The sequence below is a fragment of the Apium graveolens genome, chromosome 3, assembly GCF_009905375.1.
Source record: "Apium graveolens cultivar Ventura chromosome 3, ASM990537v1, whole genome shotgun sequence".
Classification (NCBI taxonomy): Eukaryota; Viridiplantae; Streptophyta; class Magnoliopsida; order Apiales; family Apiaceae; genus Apium; species Apium graveolens.
The window spans coordinates 152,648,101-152,670,131 of NC_133649.1; the positions used below are offsets into that span (position 1 = coordinate 152,648,101).

The window sequence follows — 22,031 nt, forward strand, 5'->3', positions numbered from 1 at the left end:
ACACTCGAATAATTTTTAATAATATATTTCATCTTAAAATTATTAATATATTAGTATAGATTTTCAATAGTTGAAAAATAAATTGAACAACATAATAAATTATAATAATATATGTTTTATGATAATTTGAGACTTGAATGAAAATAAATAATATAATATATATTTTTCACGGGACTTGAATCTTGAACTTATAGAAATTGTTAAAAATAAAGAATATAAATGTTTAAATATATTACGATGTTGACGGGATTCGAACCCCGAACCCATGAGAGCAGTTTTGTTGCCCAGTAAAGTAATTGTTTAAGGGGGTTGGATATACTTAGTAAACAAATCGATGTATTATGAAAGTAAAGTAAGAACAAATGAATCAAATAACAGTTTATATTGATCTTTAATAAACTGTTACAAAACTCTTTCAAGAACAATATTCTTAAGAGCTTCTAGGTTATACGAATACTCGAGTTGTGCACCTCAAATTGTGATAACCTATTCTTTGTTTATATACTACACATATACAAATCAGTTCTCTATCAATTACAATATAGGTTACAATATAACTCTAACACTTTACAAATCCAGATCAACTACGATCCTATAAATCAGCACCTTCTGATTTATCTCATAGTCATGACTTATCTTCCAAGTCATTCTCAACGGATAGCTTTGATCAATGGATAAATGCTTTAGCTTCAACGGATAATCATTTATATATATCAATGGATGACTAACAATCATTAAAGGATGATATCGAAGCTTTCAATGGATAAACATATCACAGCAGTTGATCATATCCTGATTGTGACATAGATCCTGATCTTCGACTTAGCCAATTCTCAACAATCTCCCCCAATTTATGCTTTACAGAATAAGCATGAATTCCAATAGAATTTTCAAGCGCCAAAAACCAGATAGACAAAATAAGTAGTATAAAGCTTACTTTGTTTCAGACTTTGATCTTCATATTTCTTGATAAACTCTGCAGTATCTCTGAACAAAAGCTTTAACTTTGTCATCAATCTTTTTTAACATAATATCTTCTGTTAGGTCACACACACTATAGAAGGGGGTTGAATACAGTGTTTACTACAATCAAATCGAATATAAGAACTCAAGTAACATAATACAGATTTTATTCAACATAATAAACTTTATTACGAAAAACTGTTCTCTCTCAGTGATGAACAAATTATCACGAGAGCTGCTAGGGTTACAATGAATAATAATCTCAATTAAGATAACACATATAGTGTAAACCCTATGTCTGTGTTTATATACTACACAGTTACAAGATAATCTTCTAATTGATATAGAATATAATTCTGCTTCCTAATATATATCAACTAGTTATCTTTTCTTCCAAGTATTCTATTCTTCATAGAATTCTTCTTCATGCATATCTCTTCTTATGTTTGTTTTGATCTTCTTTCCTTTCAATCAACCGCCTTCCTTATCTGAACGTCTCCTTAAGTCCTGATATTATCTCCTAATAAATATCTCCTGATAACTTAAGTTCTGACAACTTAAGTTCTAATATCTTAAGTCCTGACTTCAGTATAAGTACTGATTTCTAGTTAAGTCCTGATTTATCCTGTTAAGTAAGATCTGAAAACTAAACACAAATCATATTAGACATGACATCAAAAATATATCTAACAATCTCCCCCAACTTGTAAAATAGCATAATATACAAGTTTAACATATATTTGATGATGTCAAAAACATTAAGTACAAATGCATGAGAATTTGACTTGATAACTACAACTTACAGTCCTTGTAGCTTTACCATCCTTAAAGTTTGATATTAGCTTCAGTCTGTATATCCTTCAGAATCTAAGCAGTTGTAGATCTTTGACATGGCTTCAATTTCTGATCTCTTTGAAATCAGGAGTTGTTCTGAGATAGTTCTTCAACAGACATCTCTCAGCATATTCAAGTTCATTGACCATCCTCCTTTTAGCATTTTTCAGTTCAACTGTATCTTCACCAATTTGAAAGATAGCAGCCCTGAGATAATTTATATTAGCTTTTCTTATATCCTGATCGAGTCTGATGATATAGGCTTTATCAGACTCTAGATTGAATTCAAGTCCCTTAATACCAGAAAATGTAGTGATGATTTTAGCAGTCTTAGGCTTCATTTCAACAATATCTCCACTGTGAGATCTGTACTTAGGACAGTATGGGCTGTCAGACTTTACAAAGTAAAGCCTCTTCTGTCTTTGAATATTTGATTTTAAATAACCTGCAGCACCATCTGTTGATCTGTTTTTCACTTGAAGTAGAAATAAAATATGTTCCAGTTCTTCAAAATACTTCAATGGAATAGCATTCTCCCTGATCTGGAATACCCTCCCATTTGTCATAAAGTATAACATGATATCTTCTTTCAAAACAGAGTGGTAAACCATTTGTACAGATTCAAGTTGATTCAATCTCACAGGAGTTGCTCCTACTCCTGGTTCACTTAAGGAAGTTGGATCATTGGTAGTATTGTTTATTTTCTTCTCTTTAGAACTACGCAATCCTGATTTGTCTCTTGCTTCCTTTCCTTGAATAACTCTTGCTTCAAAACCACTTGATGTAGTCTTCAAAGGTTGAGTCTGTTGAGCTTTGGTGAATCCTGGTAGTAGTATCTTTGAAGGTTTAACATGAGCAATGTCAGAGGTTTCCTTTTCTTTATCTTCTGATATCAAGCTAACTTGAGCTATGTCAGAGGTTTCTTGCTTCACTGTAATATCAGAATTTACTAAGTCCTGATCTTGAACAACATGAGCTCTGTCAGAGGTTGTTTGAATATCATTTTTCTTCAAAATCAGACTAACATCTTCATCAAATTTTGTCTCCAGATCCATGATTAGCATATATACCTTTACAGGTTCATCAATTTTTACTTTGACCTTAGATCTAGGATCTACCTCCACTTGTGATTTGGCTTTGGTTGCCTCAGAATTTGTCTTTTCTTTTATCATAATGCCCTTAGGCTTAGGTGGCTTCTTTTCCATGACTTGAGCTTTAGACTTTGACTTGACATTTTCTGCTTTAAGTCTGGCTTCTTCTTCCTTCAGACTTTCAATATCCATGCCTGGATTGTCTTTTAGGAATAGCCTTTTGGAAATCTCTTCATCAAGTTCCAGATGTTCACTGGAACTTATCCTTTTCGCAGTATCAGAACTTATTCTTCTCCCAGTATCAGAACTTGTTCTTTAACTTGTAGTTCCAGCTTTGCTTGATGAAAAACCTTTGCCTTAACCATGACCTCTACCCCTTCCAGAGTTTCCCTGGTCATCATTTCCATCATCCTTACCCTTCAGTACTTGACTAGATTTGCATTTGGACTTAATCACTTTCTCCCCCTTTTTGGCATCAGCAGGTAGAAGAAGAGAGACAAGCAATTCCATTGAGGATTGGATCTCATTGAGTTGAGTTTGCTGAGAAGCTTAATTCTTTAGAATTTCAGAAATCTGATCTTGTTGCTTCTCCTGAGTCTTTTCAATATACCCAATTCGGTCAAAGGCTGGCTTAAAAAATCTGTTCTTTTCCAATTTGATATTCATATCTTGCTGGATCAGTGATTCTTGAATTTTGTTAACCTTGTCATGAATTATTGAGTGTTGACCTTGAAGGTGCCTAGTACTCATTGCAGTAACTCTCATCTGTGCCTTGAAATCATCATTTATTAGTATTTCATCAGCCTTAACCAGGTGCTCAGCAAGAATTTTTTCAGTAGGAACAAAACTAACTGTGTTCCATTCCTTAGTCCACTCCTTTCCTCTAGGAGTTTCACTCCAAGGTACTGGTGCATCCTCTCTAACAAATTTCTTGATCAAATCAGCTTTATTAACTGTTTGTTGAGGTGCATGTCCTGAAGGACCAGCTGCATCAGCATCTAGATTAGTAGTAGCTTCACCAGTAGATTCAGCATTGTCGGCATCAGAACTTACAGAGCCTGCAGTATCAGCATCCTCTGATAAAATAACAGTATGTGAGGCTATAGAGGCTTCAACTTCATCCTCTAAATTCTGATCTACAACTAAGTTCTGATCAACATCCAAATTTTGATGCCCACCTTCAATCTGATCTTCATCATCTAGATTCAGAATTGGTATTGTTGGAATGTCTGCATTGAAATCAGCATCCAAAATTGGTGTTGTTGGTGGAGTGAGTTGAGTTGGTGGAGCTTCCAAGTACAGAACCTCAGGCACAAATTATGTATGTCTATTTTGGCACTTGTACCTGGGTCTTCAACATGTACTGGATCAATTATAGGAGACACAGAAGGTGTAGGCACTTGCTCTGGAATATCCTCTTGCTCTTGAATAGGAGACTTTTGAGCTTGAGTAAAGTCTGATTCAGATGTGGGAAGTAATTCAATTACTATAGCATCTGTTGGTATCAGAGATTCCTGACCCCCTTCCTTAGATGCTTCTTCCAGAACTTCTTCAGAGTGTGATGATTCACTTACAGCCCTCCCGGCTCTTTTCTATTTAAGTCTCTTTGCTGAAGTTGAGACTTTGGGAGCTTCATCATCAGAATTTAGCTTTCTAAGCCTTTTGAGGGGCCTAGAACTCCCAGTTTCAGTATCTTTCTGAGAAGATATCTTCTCAGCTTCTACAACAGGTTCTGATATTGGAACCTGTTCCTCATTATCTGACTCATCTCTCAGAACAATTATCCTTCTCTTCTATTGAGACTGAGGTACTATCTTAGTCCTCTTGGGTTTTGAAGATAAAGGCTTCACTGGATGTGCTGAAGGTTGAGGTTGAGATGACTGTGTTGGTTTGTAATATGTCCTGATGGAGGGTTGAGTTGGTTGAGGTTGAGAAGTTTGAGGTGTTTGTGTAGTTGTGATAGGTGTGGATGAAGATTGGGTTGGTTTTGATGAGTTGGTGGGTTGGACATCAGGATAGACAGATGTATATGCTTGTGGATCAGCATTTACCAAGATCTGTTTTACTGACTGAGGAATCTGTAAGGGTCTCAGCACTTGTTTCATATTTTCAGCATTTAACAAATCATTAAAAGCCCTTTTTGCAGGCTTAAAGGGTGGAATTAAATCACTGTCTAGTTGGGGTTCATCAACACAACAAAAAGTATATATAAGCTGACAGAATCTAGCAAAGTATACTACATTCCTATCCTCTGTCATCCTATTTCCTATGAAACCTAGCACAACACTTGCAAAATCAAAATGTGTTTGATGAATAAGGGCATACCCGATTTGCTGACTCATGATGGGAACAACATCAAAGTTGGAGCATTTATTGGCGAATGCCTTTGTGATACAATCAAAGAAAAAGCTCTATTCCTTTCTGATATTTGATCTTTTAAGTTGACCCAGCTATCCCAAACTTTTCTCATAGCCCAGACTGGCCATAAGCTGCTGTAAAACAGGATTCTCCACTGTTGAGAATGTACAACCTTCAGGTAAGTGGAGAGCTTTACGAACTGCTCTAGGTAAGTGCAGATCTGATGGAGCTTCAGCCTTGTTCAGGATTGCAGCATAGTTATTTGGTACAAACTTGGCTCCATCAATAATTAAATCCTTGGACGCCATCAAAAATAAGTGAGAAATTAGTTTGTCTGAAAGGTGTTTGATGAAAAGTCTGTATAGAAAGCCGTCAGAAAATGTGAGAAAATAAGAAAAAGAGAAAGAGTGAATAGAATAGATATGTGAATAAAAGATTTGAAAATCTTTTATCTCTTTTATTTAGACAACCCACGTGACAGCAGTTATTGAGAAGTGGAACAGACCTTTACACCTGTCAGCCATGCAACAGTTAAGGCAAAAGTTAATGGGCACGGTAAATAAGTAATGAATACATTGCGCATTCAGTTTTTCTTAAAAAAACTGTTCCCACTAAACAAATGATTATTACTGCTTTATCTCACATAATCCAATATTCTGAAAAATATAACCGTTCAAGTATTGACTTAAAAATAAACCAAGTAAATAAATACTGCCACGAAAGCATCAGAATTTGATTATTATCAGAATTTAAAAGTCATCAGAATATGGCTCCTTTACTCGAAAGGGAATGTTTATTTCTGTAATTCTCATAAATACTGATATGGTTTCATCAGAACTTCCATCAGAACTTGTCCTCAGAATTTATGCAACTGACACTTAAACTGTTCATCTGAAACAACATTTATCACCACAGTAATTTTCATCATTTATATGGAGTGTAAGTGTGTGCAATAAGCAAAATATCAGACAAAGAGTAAAGTCTGATTCACTTCAGTACATCTTAGAAATAAGGCATAACTAAGAACTTTGCTCAAAATCTGTTATTATTCTGAAGTCTACTATAGAATGAGTTCATGCATGAGTCCACCTCATCTGTTTTGTGCTCATTTTATGCATCTTTTGAAATTCCTTTTTACAGTGGCTTCTCAGTGTAAGTGAGTCACGACTGCTTATCAGAATTTATGCTGTTATCAGAGTATTTCTCCAGTAATCAGAGAATGTGAAAAGTCACCAAGAAAATTTTATTTTGCTTTTCTAATGCATATTACTTAATACCAGCAATTCACTTGGGTCTTCCCTTCCACATTTTTACTCTAGATCTCAAAGGAGTACCTAATTTTTATTTCTTTTCTTTCTTTTTCTTTTGATAAGTGAGGCTTATCAGCACTTAGTACATCCATCAGATTTACTAACATCAGAACTTAATAGATAAGAAGCACTATTCTAGTTTTTGACTTATTAATAAGATACACAAAGTAAACTTTAACCAAACTCAATATCAGAATTTGCTTGTGTTAAAAGATTTCCACATAAACAATTACTTCAAACATGAGATTATTAGTATATTAAAGACTACTAGGTCAGCATTTAGCACATTTATCTTTATTGGATTGAATAGTCACATAAACATTCATATCACTATCAAAGTTTAGAAATTCACATCAGACAACAATCAACACTTAGAAAATTTCAAATTAAGCACTTAGATAGTAATATCTGTAAATACTGATCATAAAGTTTGATGTATCAGAACATAAACTAAGCAGATTTAGAGAAAGAACCTGAAACCATTCCAAATTCATTTACCAATCTTGTAAAAGTAGTTTCACATAGTGGTTTTGTGAAGATATCTGCTAGTTGTTGATCGGTTGGAACAAAATGCAATTCCACTGTACCTTCATACACATGTTCCCTTATGAAGTGGTACCTAATGCTGATGTGCTTTGTCATTTAGTGTTGAACTGGATTACCTGTCATAGCAATATCACTTTGATTATCACAGTAAATAGGGATTTTGGAATATGTTAACCCATAATCCAGTAACTGATTCTTCATCCAAAGAATCTGTGCACAACAACTTTCTGCAACAATGTATTTTGCTTCTGCAGTTGATGTGGAAATTGACTTCTGTTTCTTGCTAAACCAAGAAACCAATCTGCCTCCAAGAAATTGGCAGCTTCCACTTGTGCTTTTCCTGTCAATCTTGCATCCTGCAAAATCTGCATCTGAGTAATCTATTAGCTTAAAGTCTGATTCCCTAGGATACCACAATCCTAGATCAGCTGTACCCTTAAGGTACTTGAAAATTCTTTTTACAGCTGTTAAGTGCGGTTCTCTTGGATCTGTTTGAAATCTCGCACAAAGACAGATAGCATACATGATATCAGGTCTGCTTGCAGTTACATAGAGTAGTGAGGCAATCATACCTCTGTAATCAGTAATATCTACGGATGTACCAGTATCCTTATCCAATTTTATTGCAGTGGCCATAGGAGTGGATGTACTTGAACAGTCTTGCATTCCAAATTTCTTCATTAAATTTCTGGTGTACTTAGATTGACAAATAAAAGTTCCATCTTCATTCTGCTTGACTTGAAGGCCCAGAAAATAGCTAAGTTCTCCCATCATACTCATTTGATATCTTGACTGCATTAGTTTGGAAAACCTTTTACAAAGTCTATCATTTGTAGAACCAAAAATAATATCATCAACATATATCTGCACTAAAAGTAAGTCATTTCCATGGTTGAGATAAAACAATATTTTGTCAATAGTCCCTCTATTAAATCCACTTTGCAGAAGAAACTGAGCTAATGTCTCATACCATGCTCTTGGAGCTTGCTTAAGGCCATAAAGTGCTTTATCAAGTCTGTAGACATGATGAGGAAATTTTGAATCTACAAAACCCGGAGGTTGTTCAACATATACTTCTTCTTCTAATTCTCCATTAAGAAAAGCACTTTTTACATCCATTTGAAAGAATGTAAACTTTTTGTGAGCAACATAAGCCAAAAATATCCTTATGGCTTCCAATCTAGCAACTGGTGCAAATGTTTCATCATAATTAATTCCCTCCTGTTGAGAGTATCCTTTTGCAACCAGCCTTGCTTTATTCCTTGTAATTATGCCATCACTATCAGTTTTGTTTCTGAACACCCATTTTGTACCAACAACAGATCTGTTCTTTGGTCTTGGCACTAGGGTCCAGACTTTATTTCTTTCAAATTCATTTACCTCTTCCTGCATTGCTTACACCCAATCAGCATCTTGAAGAGCTTCTTCCACTTTCTTTGGTTCAATCTGAGAAAGAAAAGAATGATAGAGACATTCATTTGATGTTACTGTTCAGGATCTCCAATAATCAAGTCAGTTGTATGTGCTTTAGTCCACCTCCTTGCAGATGGAAGGTTAGTTTATCTCTAGAGCTGGATGCTCCCCCATGATCCATGCTGTCTCCATCAATATTTTCTGATGCTCCCCCTGAAATTATGCTCTCTGAGTTGGATCCTTCAGAATTTGAGTTTCCAGAATTATCATAATTTGGCCCATCAGAACTTGATGAAACAGAATTTGAGTTTCCAGAATTATGAGAACTTGGCCCATCAGAACTTGATGAATCAGAACTTGAAGAGCCTGTTCTAGGTTCTGATGCTTCTTGAGATGTGGTTATATCTTCAATATGCTCCCCCTGCACAGGTGCATTTTCCTTTGGCATAGTCACTACAGTTTCAATAACATCAGAGTTTAACCCATCAGAATTTGCAGTATCAAGATTTAGACTGTCGGGATTTACAGAGTCAGAATTTAAAACTTCATTCTCAAATCTCAGCTGATCATGATCATTGAAATCTTCAAGTCCTGTAATCTTCTTATCATCAAAAGAGACATTTATAGATTCCATGACAACCCTTGTTCTTAAATTGTAGACTCTGAAGGCTTTTGTGGAAAGTGGATATCCAACAAAAATTCCTTCATCAGCTTTTAGATCAAATTTGGATAGCTGTTCAGGATGAGTCTTAAGAACAAAACAATTGCATCTAAATACATGAAAATACTTCATATTTGGCTTCTCTTTCTTCACCATCTCATATGGTGTCTTTCCATGCTTGTTGATAAGTGTTGCATTCTGAGTAAAACAAGCAGTCTGCACAGCTTCAGCCCAAAAGTAGGTTGGTAACTTTGCTTCATCAAGCATAGTTCATGCAGCTTCAATAAGAGTTCTATTCTTTCTTTCAACAATTCCATTTTGCTGTGGAGTTCCAGGAGCAGAGAATTCCTGCTTGATTCCTTGGTCTTTGCAGAAATCTTCCATAATCAAATTCTTGAACTCAGTGCCATTATCACTTCTTATGATTTTCACAGAGTCTTTAACCAATTTATCCAGTTGTTTGACATGATCAATCAAGATAGATGCAGTTTCACTTTTTGTGTGCAAGAAATACACCCATGTATATCTGGTGAACTCATCCACTATGACCATATCATACTTCTTCTTTGCAATAGACATGACATTCACTGGACATTCACTGGACCAAATAGATTAACATGTAGTAGGTGATAAGGCTCAAGAATTGATGATTCGGTCTTGCTCTTGAATGAAGATTTTCTTTGTTTTGCCTTTTGACATTAATCACAAAGACCATCAGGAGAAAATACTGATTTTGGCAGTCCTCTCACAAGATCTTTCTCGACTAGTTCATTTATATTGCTGAAATTTAAATGAGAGAGTTTCTTGTTCCAATCCTAGCTTTCTTCAATTGATGCTCTACTTAACAGACAGATTGCAGAACCGTCAGAACTTGTTGAAAGCTTAGCTTCATAAATGTTACCATGCCTGTATCCTTTCAGAACAACTTTGCCTGTAGATTTGCTTACAACTTCACAGTGTTCTTCAAAGAAATCCACATGATAACCTTGTCACAGATTTGACTAACACTCAGTAGATTGTGTTTAAGTCCTGAGACTAGAGCTACTTTTTCAATAATGACATTCCCACAATTGATATTGCCATATCACAGAGTTTTTCCCATGTTGCCATCTCCATAAGAAACACCTGGGCCAACTTTCTCCACAAAGTCTGATAGCAGGGCTTTATTTCCAATCATATGTCCTGAACATCCACTGTCCAGAACTAGGATGTTTTTCCTATTGCCCTGCAATCACAAAGACCACTAATGATTAGTTTTAAGGACCCAGACTTGCTTGGATCCTTTGGTCTTATTAAGTTTGTTAACATTTGCAGCGGATTTAACATGAGATTTTATGTTAACATTTTTCTTATCAGAATTTACAGTATCAGACTTTGCATCAGAACTTACACTAGAAGGAATAATGCTAACTTTCTTTAAAAAAAGGTTTTATTTGATAATAATCATAGTACAAACTATGATATTCCTTACAAGTATAAATGGAATGCCATAAACTACCATAATGAAAAAAAGGATTTTGTGGCCTATATCTAACAGACTGACTCTTAACTCCTGATTTTGAAGGTAAGGAGTTTATGTTTTTATTCTTCCTGCAAAAAGAAGCCAGATGGTTAGAATTTCCACAGTTATAACATTTCTTTCTAGGAGCATTAGGAACAGGCTTATAATCATTGCTTTTATTCACACCTTCCTTTCCATTCCTATTTTTCCTAGGTAGCTTTACCTTGTTTACATTCTTAACTTCTTTCAGCTTATGCTTAAGCTGCTTATTTGTCATTAAGCTTATGTTAACTTCAGTTGGCTTATCCTGTTTTGGTTTGTCAGAAGTTAATTTCTCTTTAACTTCTAATTTATCAATATCAGAATTTACAACTACAAACTTAACAGGATTTACCATTGGCTTTTGTTTAACAACTATAGGCTCAATTTCAACATTTCCTTTATTATTCTTATCATCTCCATAACCTAAGCCCTCTTTCCAATTTCCACTACTTAACAAATTCTGAGTTGTTCTACCAGAGTTAGTCTAAGTCCTGATAATCTCTCTTTCCTTTTCTAACTCAGTTTTTAGAGATTCATTCATTTTAAGCACTTCATCTCTAACATAGAAAACATCATCTCTATCTTTCTGAGTTTGATGGAACATAACTAACTCTTTTTCTAAATAATCATTCCTTTTTTTACAAGCAAGATTTTCAGAAGTTAATCTTTCACATGATAAATTTTGATCTCTATAACTAATGAACATGGTTTTAAGATATCTTCTCAACTCAGTAATATCGTCAGTATGAAAAGCATAAGTTGTTTGAGGTACCTTTAACTTAGTAGCTTCAGAACTGCTATCAGCATTTACCATCAAGGCATAGTTCACCTCACTTTCAGAATCTGAAGTGTCTGTCCAGCTTTTCTTCTTTGTGACAAGAGCCTTGCCTTTGTCACTTTTTCCTTTCTTGCAATCAGGAGATATGTGGCCTTTCTCACCACAGTTGTAGCATTTAACATTTGAGTAAACTCCCCTGTCAGACTTTCCTCCTTTGCCTTCAGATTTTCTGAAACCTTTCTTATCAGAACTTGCACCTTCCTGGAAAACTTCTTTCCCCTTCTGAATTTCCTGTATGCAAATCTTTGTGATTCCTTTCACCATAAGAGCACACAACTTCATCATCTCTTCATCAGGGTCCATCTCAGATAGACTTTCAGGTTCTGAATCCTCATCACTATCAGAACTTGATGACTCAGTATCAGACTTTGTGATGAGAGCCTTTCCTTCGCCTTTCTTTGAGACAACCACTTTAGGGGATTCATCCTCAGCCTTAAGAGCAACTGTCCTTGACTTTCTCCCATGCCTCTTGCTTCTTTGATCCATCTCAAGTTCATGGGTCTTGAGCATACCATAAATTTCATCAAGAGTAGTTTCATCAAGAGCATAGTTGTCTCTTATAGTTGCGGCCTTCAAATCCCAACTTTCAGGAAGAGCTAAAAGGAATTTGAGATTAGTATCTTCAAGATCATATTCCTTATCCACCAGTGACAAATCATTCAAGAGTTTGACAAATCTATCATATAAACCAGTTAATGACTCATCAGGTTTTGAGTCAAAGTGCTCATACTTTTGAGTGAGTATAGTCCTCATGTTCTTCTTAATTGAATCAGTTCCCTGGCATCTTGTCTCCAAGGAATCCCATATCTCCTTTGCAGTCTTGCAGTTAATTACCCTGTTTGACATGACATTATCAATGGCACTGTGCAACAAATGTCTTACCTTTGCATCCTTTGCAATAGATGAGATATCTTCAGCTGTATATTCACTTTTCTCCTTTGGTATAGTCTGTACTGGCTGATCTGCAACTACAACAGAGAGCTTGGTTGGTTTATGTTGTCCTTCATTAATTCTGTCAAGGTATTCTGGGTCTGTAGCTTCCAGAAACATAGACATCCTTACCTTCGATATGGGATACTCAGAAGGTTTCAGTATGGGAACCCTAATAGTCTCATATCGATTATGGATTTGATTCTTTAGAGTTTCTTTAGTTTTGGTGGGCTTGGTTGGAGTTTGTGCTTCTTCAGACATGATTGTTTTTGGATCTTTACTGTATGTATGTTAGCAGATTGCTCTGATACCACTTGTTAGGTCACACACACTGTAGAAGGGGATTGAATACAGTGTTTACTACAATCAAATCGAATATAAGAACTCAAGTAACAGAACACAAATTTTATTCAACACAATAAACTCTGTTACGAAGAACTGTTCTCTCTCAGTGATGAACAAATTATCATGAGAGCTGCTAGGGTTACAATGAATAATAATCTCGATTAAGATAACACATATAGTGTAAACCCTATGTCTGTGTTTATATACTACACAGTTACAAGATAATCTTCTAATTGATATCGAATATAATTTTACTTCCTAATATATATCAACTAGTTATCTTTTCTTCCAAGTATTCTATTCTTCATAGAATTCTTCTCCATGCATATATCTTCTTATGTTTGTTTTGATCTTCTTTCCTTTCAATCAGCCGCCTTCCTTATCTGAACGTCTCCTTAAGTCCTGATATTAATTCCTGATAAATATCTCCTGATAACTTAAGTTCTGACAACTTAAGTTCTGATATCTTAAGTACTGACTTCAGTATAAGTACTGATTTCCAGTTAAGTCATGATTTGTCCTGTTAAGTAAGATCTGAAAACTAAACACAAATCATATTAGATATGACATCACAAATATATCTAACATCTTCTAACTTGATGTTCAAATTCTTTTCATACTCTGTTTTGTCAGATAATTGATAGATAGAAGCTCTCAGATTTCTGATTTGAGCTCTTTCTGTCATGATGTCTTCCAGTGAAATATAGCAAGTTTTTCTTCCATCAGGATTCATAGTTATATGTCTCTTAGTAAGAACATTTTCAATGACAGCTTCACCTTTCTTCATGTTGACTTCTTGCCCTCTGAAGTTTATGTAATTAGGAACATATGATCCAAAATAATATCGACCATCCAATATCCTTCTTCTGATATTGGCAAGAATCATGTTCGACCATAACCTAGAAGTTTCATCTTCAACTCTTAGCAAATAGTGAATTTACTTCAATTATTTTGTAGACATGATCATCAGTTCATCAAGTGAAAGAACTTGAACTTGATCATTTTGCAATAAGAGTAAGATCTTCTGTTTAGATTAAGAACCATCATGTTTGTCAAGAATAATCTTCACAGCTTCAAGTCTATCCAAATGATCAGCAGTTATTTCCTGATCTGGACTATCAGCAAGTGTGAAGTTCAACAACTTTAAGTTGACAAGTTAGCTTCATGATGTCCTATTCCAACTCTTGTGAATGGTTCAATTAACTTAAGTTTCTTAGCTTGTTCTAACCAAGACTTCTTATCTCCCATGGTATTAGAACCAAGTAAACCATCCATCCTTAATACTCTAGGAGTAAAAATCAATTCATCATTATAATTAAGATCAACAACCTTTCTCCATTTGTATTTGTTCTTGATCTTTGGAAATACTTGAGCTCTCCTTTCTGCTCTTTTCTGCAACATCTTCACATTTGTACTCCTCCATCTATTCCTCTCAGATCTTATAAGCATATTCTTCGTGTGCCCTTTCTTCTCTGTCAAAAATAATTTCTTCTTCCTTGAAGTTTTTAGCATTAATAGCTTCAACATAAGCAGAGAGAATCCGTAATTCCATTCGAAATAGAATTTCTTCTTCTTCAGTCTTCACAGAATCATGAATCACTATCACTCTTTCAGTGTCAGGAAAATCATCAGGACTTGTAACTTTGTAATCATGAATTGAACTAGGAGTAACAAGAGCAGCTTCCATGTTAGATCTATGTGATATATCCTTAGAGACTTGAGTTGACTGTGTCTTCTTTTGACTTTGAATTTCAGTTCTAGATTGAACTTTCACAGTATCAACTTTCACAGCATCAGATGTCTCCTTTTCTTGTTCATCACCATCATCATCAGAATTGGTATTTCTCCTCAAAACTGATTCAGGTTAACATTTTTTCTTTGATATTATCTCTCCCTTTTTGGCATCTAGACTCTGTAGAAGAGAGAAAATAACATCCAACTTGGAATTTGTAGCATTCTGACCCGCCTCCAAAGCTGTCAGTTTTTCACACATTCGATCTTGTTTTTCTTCCAAGCTAAGCATTCTCTTCAGCAAACCACTTTGTTTATTTGTACCTTTAATAGTCATAGAAATATTAGCAAGCTCTTATCTGATTTTAACAGTATCTTCCTTGAATGCAGAGACCGAAGAATACAGTCCTTTGACTAAAACTGTAGTGGATTTGATAGATATTTTCATATCAGTATGTGAAACCAATTGAACGGCATGATCAACTGAAGTTTGAGCAGATTACATAGATATCTTTTCACTAGGTAATCTCCAAGAATGATTCCATTCATAAGCCCTATGAGGTTGTAGAATAGCAACATGACCAGATGATGAACCAAAAGTAGAAAATTTAGATGCTCTGATACCACTTGTTGCCCAGTAAAGTAATTATTTAAGGGGGGTTGGATACAATTACTAAACAAATCGATGTATTATGAAAGTAAAGTAAGAACATATGAATCAAATAACAATTTATATTGATCTTTAATAAACTGTTACAAAACTCTCTCAAAAATAATATTTTTAAGAGCTTCTATGTTATACGAATACTCTAGTTATGCACTTCACTTTGTGATAACCTATTCTGTATTTATATACTACACAGCTACAAATCAGTGCTCTATCAATTACAAGATATGTTACAATATAACTCTAACACTTTACATATCTAAATCAACTACGATCCTATAAATCAGCACCTTCTGATTTATCTCGCAGTCATGACTTATCATCCAAATCATTCTCAACGGATAGCTTTGATCAACGGATAAATGTTTTAGGTTCAACGGATAATCATTTATATATATCAACGGATGACTCACAATCGTTAACGGATGATATCGAAGTTTTCAACAGATAATCATATCACAACAGTTGATCATATCCTGATTGTGACATAGATCCTGATATTCTACTTAGTCAATCCTTATATTAAATATTAATATAATATTATTTTATTATTACATCCAACAGTTTTTATCGGTATCTCTTTAGATCTGACGGTTGTTATTTACCGTACCAAAATAACTGTACCGAACAACCGACCAACAACTATCAAATAAAGGGTGTTCTGCTTGTAATAGTATAATATAGATAGATATGGTAGTATGATTACGTTGTGTATGGACAATGTATATTTATAATATTTGTAAATTAATAATAAAATATAGCCGATTATTATTCTGATTAATCGTTCTGATTAATTCCCAATTTACTGATTATTCGCTAACGATAATTCCACCGATTGGATTTGATGGTCAATTTTTAAAACAATGCTTTCGGGTTTAAAATATGAAAATTAAGTGTGACCATCAATCTATAATTTTCAAACTTAACCAACAATTTGCAATAATTGACAAGTTTCAGTCGCCACAATAAATTTTACTCTAAAAAATATTAGCAACTACTCCCTCCGTCCCTTTCAATTGTTTACATTTTTTAGAGAGTGTTCGACACGTATTTTAAAGTGCATATAAAGTATAGTTCTATAATTTTTTTTTACAATTTTGTTTTTCTAAATAAAAATCAAAACATTCAACTTTTATTCAGAAAAAGAAAATTGTAAAAATAAGTTATATAACTATACTTTTTATGCACCTTAAAATGCGTGCCGAAAACTTTCTCGTAAATGTAAATTTTTTAAAGGGACCGACGGTGTATAACATTAGAAATTACGAGTAAAGGAACAAATTATTAACAAGAAACTTATTATTGCCAAAACACACACAATCCATGAAGGGCTGCCCAAACGTGAGTTTGCAGAACATCCCAGCTTAGCTTCTGAAGCAGTCTCTCCACAAAAGACTGCAACCTAAAGCATTCTATTCAAGCACAGAAAATTAAAAATTCAACATACCAATACACACATCCAATAACAGCTTAATGAAAAATGAAGCTTCCATGAACAAGGGCCTCAAGTATCACAAGTTTTTCCCCAAGTTAAGCCAGAATCTCTGAATTTGAGCTCCATGATTTGATCCATCTGCTCTTTCATGTTAGCAGGTAAATGATTTTTCCAATCCCCAGCCTTGGCCTTTCTGAAATACACACTATTCGGTAAACTACGCCCGAAACCATGATTGCGTGCACCGCTTTTATTCACCTCCAAACCGATCATATTCTTGAAAGAGCAAGACTACAAGTCTTTCTACGACCCCGTCTTGCTCTTCTTCCGCAGAGAATGGATGGCCAATGAACGCAGCCAACTTCTTTACATTAGATACTGAATCATTTTTCAAATCTTGATATTTCAGGACAGAATCTTACCAGGTCTCTGTAAGCTTGCTTTCCAAAAGCCCAGTATATGCTCCCAGTAAGGACCATAAAATGAATACCCCTCACAGAACAGCTGAAACCCCTCCTCAATGGAAACAAATTCAAGATCCTCTGTAGCCATCTTTCTGGCAAAATGTCACCAAGAAACAAACGTGTCAGCGGGATCTCTACATATGTAAACTATTTTACAATCAGAAGCAATGATCGACTCCGGCAATGTTGTGTAAGGTGCATGTGTGGACAAGAGTGGAATCTCAGGATAGTACTTGTGGGACGGGTTTCTAGGAATATAGTATTCTAAAAAAGGCACGCACTCGTGAGGTGATGCTGTTTGTAAGGGGTTGCTAGGAAGATCATATTTGTTTCGGGTGGCGATTGAGAAGGATAAGGATTTTAACCAAGTGGTTCCGCTTTTTGGATAGGAAGCAAGGAGGGTACTTGCAGGTGGAGGTATGAAGTGATCCTGAGCCCCACATGAGACCTCTATGATGTTCTTTACGGAACATGTGGCAACATCACCACCGTCCACGTACCCTGGATCAGAACATTCTTACGGTCCGGATTCGATAGTACTTCGGTGCATCCCACAATTTTCACTGATGTTGATTTGCATACGAGAATTTCTAATGTTTTGCTTTAATTGACCCCGGGGAGGGGTAAATTTCTAAATTATGGGGATTCTTCTAAGCACACATGGGTTATGTTTTTGTATGACCCCGGGTAGGGGTAAAATTTCTAACTGGTAGAAAATTTCTAAGGACACATGGGTTGTGTTTTACAGACCCCGGGTTGGGGAAGAATTTCCAATTCATAGAAATTTTCTAAGTACACATGGGCTGTATTTATACAGACCCGAGATGGGGTAAAATTTTCTAACTTATAGAAATTTCATTTAAATTTGATGGCGAATAAAGAAACAACATAATGAAATTGATTCAAGCTATGGGACGCTTAAGGTAGAGTTTTTCATTTAAATTGAAAGCAAAAATTACATTCTGGGGTGAATGAGAATAGTATTTACATCAAAATATCACATTATAAATGTAGGAATATTCCCAGAATGTGCACCTTTCTCTTACTGGTAGAACTTCCTTAATCGGGTTCCGTGCCAGGTGTTGGGGACCTCGGTCCCGCTGAGGTAGTTCAGCTTGTAAGTTCCCGGCCGGAGCACTTCCTTGATTATGTAGGGGCCTTCCCAGTTCGGCTGCAGTTTCCCTTGGTTAGTTGGGTCTGAGGCTTCGGTGTCCCGGAGTACTAGATCTCCCACCACATATTCTCTTATCTTGGCCTTCTTTGCAAAGTAAAGCTTTGTTTTTCCTTATAGCTTTCCATTTTCTCTACAGCCCAGTCTCTTACTTCATCCAAGAGTACAAGGTTGGTTTTAAGTCCTTCTATATTGGAGACTTCATCAAAGTTGACCACTCTGTGGGAAGGGGACCCGGTTTCTACCGGTAGCCGAGCCTCGGTGCCGTAGGCGAGTTTAAATGGAGTCTCACCGGTTCTAGTCCGGGAGTTGGTTCTGCAGGACCATAAGACCTTCGGGAGTTCGTCTGGCCAGTTCTTCTTAGACTCTTCTAACCTTTTTTCCAAACCTCGGAGTATGGTTCTGTTGGTGACCTCCACTTGTCCGTTTCCCTAGGGATGGGCTAAGGATGCTTTCTTATGCTTTATCCCGAGCTCTTTCAAGTATGATTCGAAGTCCGAACCAACAAACTGCAGACCATTATCCGAGATTAAAACCATCAGAATCCCGAACTTCATCACAATTGAATCCATAAATTTGATACAGTCCTGCTGATTGATGGTTCTCATGGCCTTGGCCTCTGCTCACTTAGTCATATAATCGATTGCTACCAGCACATAACGCAAATCCCCCTTCGCCCGGAGGAAGGACCCATGATGTCAATACCCCAAACTGCGAATGGGACTGGGGACAGGACTGACCCGGGGAGGCTTGGACTTTGCTTTGACACATTGCTGAACTTTTGGCATTTGCTGCATTTCTTCATATAGGCAACCACATCGGCATGGATAGTGGGCCAATAATAGCCTTGTATGATGACTTTGTAGGCTAGTGCTTTAGCGGCTAAGTGATCTCTGTAGATTCCTTCATGCACCTCTCGCAGACAGTAATTCGCCTCCTCGGGATCAACACATTTCAGAGTTGGCGCAGAGAAGGTTCGCCTGTAAAGCTGATCATTCTCTAGAAAGAACCTGGCAGCCTTATATTTGAGGTAGCGTGCCTTGTTCTGGTCCTCTGGTAGGGTCCCATCTTTAAGATGAGCTATGTAAGGAGTCATCTAGTTATCCGGGCTGCTGACGTATAAGACTTCGGGACTGTCGGTGCTGGCTTGTGAATGATTTTCCGAAGTGGTTGACTGGTGATCACCTTGATTTCCCGGCCTTGGAAATATTGCCTTAGCTTCCTGCCTGAGTGCGCAAGAGCTAGGACGAATTTCTCCAAGTTTGAGTATCGGATTTCAGCGTCCTTCAAGACTTGACTCACATAGTATACCGGGCTTTGTGAACCATTTTTGTCCCGTATGAGCGCAGAGGATACCGCTCTTTCTCCGGCTGCAATATAGAGATAAAGAGGCTCCCCAGGCTTTGACTTTGAAAGAATAGGAGGGTTCATCAGGTGTTGTTTGACTTCTTCAAACGCTGTCTGTCATTCCGGAGTCCAATCGACTAGCTTTTCGAAGGGATGCCAAGCATCCCGCGAGCTTCTGAATATCCTTTTGAATCTGGGGAACTGTCATTTCCATTAGAGCTTTGATCTTTTCCGGGTTGGCTTCTATTCCCCGTTCACTGACCAGAAAACCAAGAAATTTCCCAGAGGGGACCCCGAAAGCACATTTTTCCGGGTTCAGTTTCATGTTATACTTCCTCAAACTTTCGAAGCATTCCTTTAGATCTTTGATGTGGTCCGGGATTGTGACTGATTTGGAGATCATATCATCGACATAAGATTCCATGTTCCTGCCTAGTTGACTTTTGAAGATGGTGTTCATCATTTTCTGGTACGTTGCCCCGGCGTTGATTAATCCGAATGGCATCATAACAAAGGCGTAGACGACCCGGTGTGTAATGAATGCCGTTTTCGCAATGTCCACCGAATTCATCTTGACTTGGTTATATCCTGAAAAAATATCCATGAAACTTAGCATAACATGACCCGAGATTGCATCTATCGACTGGTCAATGTTGGGTAGAGGGTAGGAATCTTTAGGGCATGCTGAATTGAGACTTGTGTAATCCACGCACATTCGCCACTTTCCATTGGGTTTCTTGACTTGCACAACATTTGCTAGCCAATCCGGATACTTAATCTCACATATGATGTCTGTCTTCAACAACTTTTCGACCTCTTGATCGATCGCCTGTTGTCTTTCCGGGGCAAAGTTTCTTCATTTTTGTTTGATTGGTCTTTGCCTTGGATCCACGTCCAGACTGTGCATTGCCACCGACTCATCAATCCCCGACATGTCTTCCGGGGTCCAAGCGAACACATCAGCATATTCCTTTAATAGGTCAATGAGTTCTTTCTGGAATGCGGTTTCTAAGCCTTTGCCGAATTTAAGCTTCCGGGTGGGGTTCCCGGGCTCCAGCTTCACCTCAACCGTTTGTTGGGCAGGCTCGACCTTCGTCTTCTCCTTGTTCTCCATAAATTTTTGGATTGGGGTGTCTACCTTGGTTACGCTGTACCCGGAGTCCGCAATCATATTCACATCCAATATGGCCCTCTTACTGAGATGCTCGCGATGCTTCTTTCTGCTCTGTCCCTTGGGTAGGGTCATTAACCTTTTTTCTGTTTTCTGGTTCTGTTTCTGCCATGACCAACGCTTGGCCATAACACTTCCCTGCCATCTCTCTATCTCCTCTTAGCTCTCCAGTACCTCCCGGGGTCGGGAATTTGAGCTTCAAGTGAATTGTCGAGGGGATTGCTCTGATCTTGGTTATTGTAGGTCTTCCAAGGATCATGTTGTATGATGAAATTGCGCTTATCACATAAAACTTCATTACGTGAGAGACCTGCTGGGGTGCAGTCCCAAAGGTAATCGGCAAAAAATGACTCCCCGGATTGGGATCATTGTGTTTCCAAATCCATACAAGGGATCTTCAAGACAGGGGTCCATTCGGAGGTGTCCGAGCTCTATCCTGTTAAGTGTGTGCTCGAATACAATGTTAGCAGAGGAGCCATTGTCAACTAAAATTCTTTTTACCTCATTATTCGCGACATCCAGGGAGACCACCAAAGTCAAGTTGTGATCCGGATTGAGTCCCTCATAATCAGAATAAGAGAAGTAGATTGGTTCATCATCCAAAGGCTGGATCATCATCACATCATTATCCAGGTCCGGGCTCCGGGGCGGAGAAGCAGTGCCTCCAAAGACAACATTTACCACGTTTTTGCTGCTTCCCGGGGCCCTATCTTTGTCATTTGATCTCCTTTGAAGATATTGGTTCATGTTCCCCTTTTTGATCTGATCTTCTATGAACATTTTGAGAGAGAAGCAGTCCTCCGTGGTATGGCCATGATCTTCGTGATAGCCACAATGTTTGTCCCGGACTCTGTTCTCGGGAGGTGCAAGCAAAGATTTTGGCGAATAATAAAACGGTTTACCTTTAACTTCACGCAATATGTCGGACCGGGGCCTATTGAGGGGCGTCCACTCTGGTTCTGGCTTAGGTTCTCTCTTGGCCTTGGGCTTTCTCTCATTCCTCCTTTGTTCGGCGTATCCCTCCCGGGGTGGGGTTCCCCGAGATTGTTGAATGTAGTTGGCCTGTCTGTCCAGTTTGTATCTTTTGTCTTTTCGGGACGACGAGCGACGCTCCGGGGACTCGTCATCATCATGTATTCTCCGATTCATTTTTATTAACTTGAGAAAATCATTTTCCTTTATGAACTTTGATGCCAAGACATAGGAAGACGCC

General features: G+C 37.1%; 1 pseudogene; it reads right to left on the minus strand.

Moving 5' to 3' along the window:
* Nucleotides 1-16,399: 16,399 nt before the first annotated feature.
* LOC141714650 (flavonol sulfotransferase-like) lies at nt 16,400-19,396 on the minus strand (annotated as a pseudogene).
* Between the last annotated feature and the right edge of the window lie 2,635 nt (nt 19,397-22,031).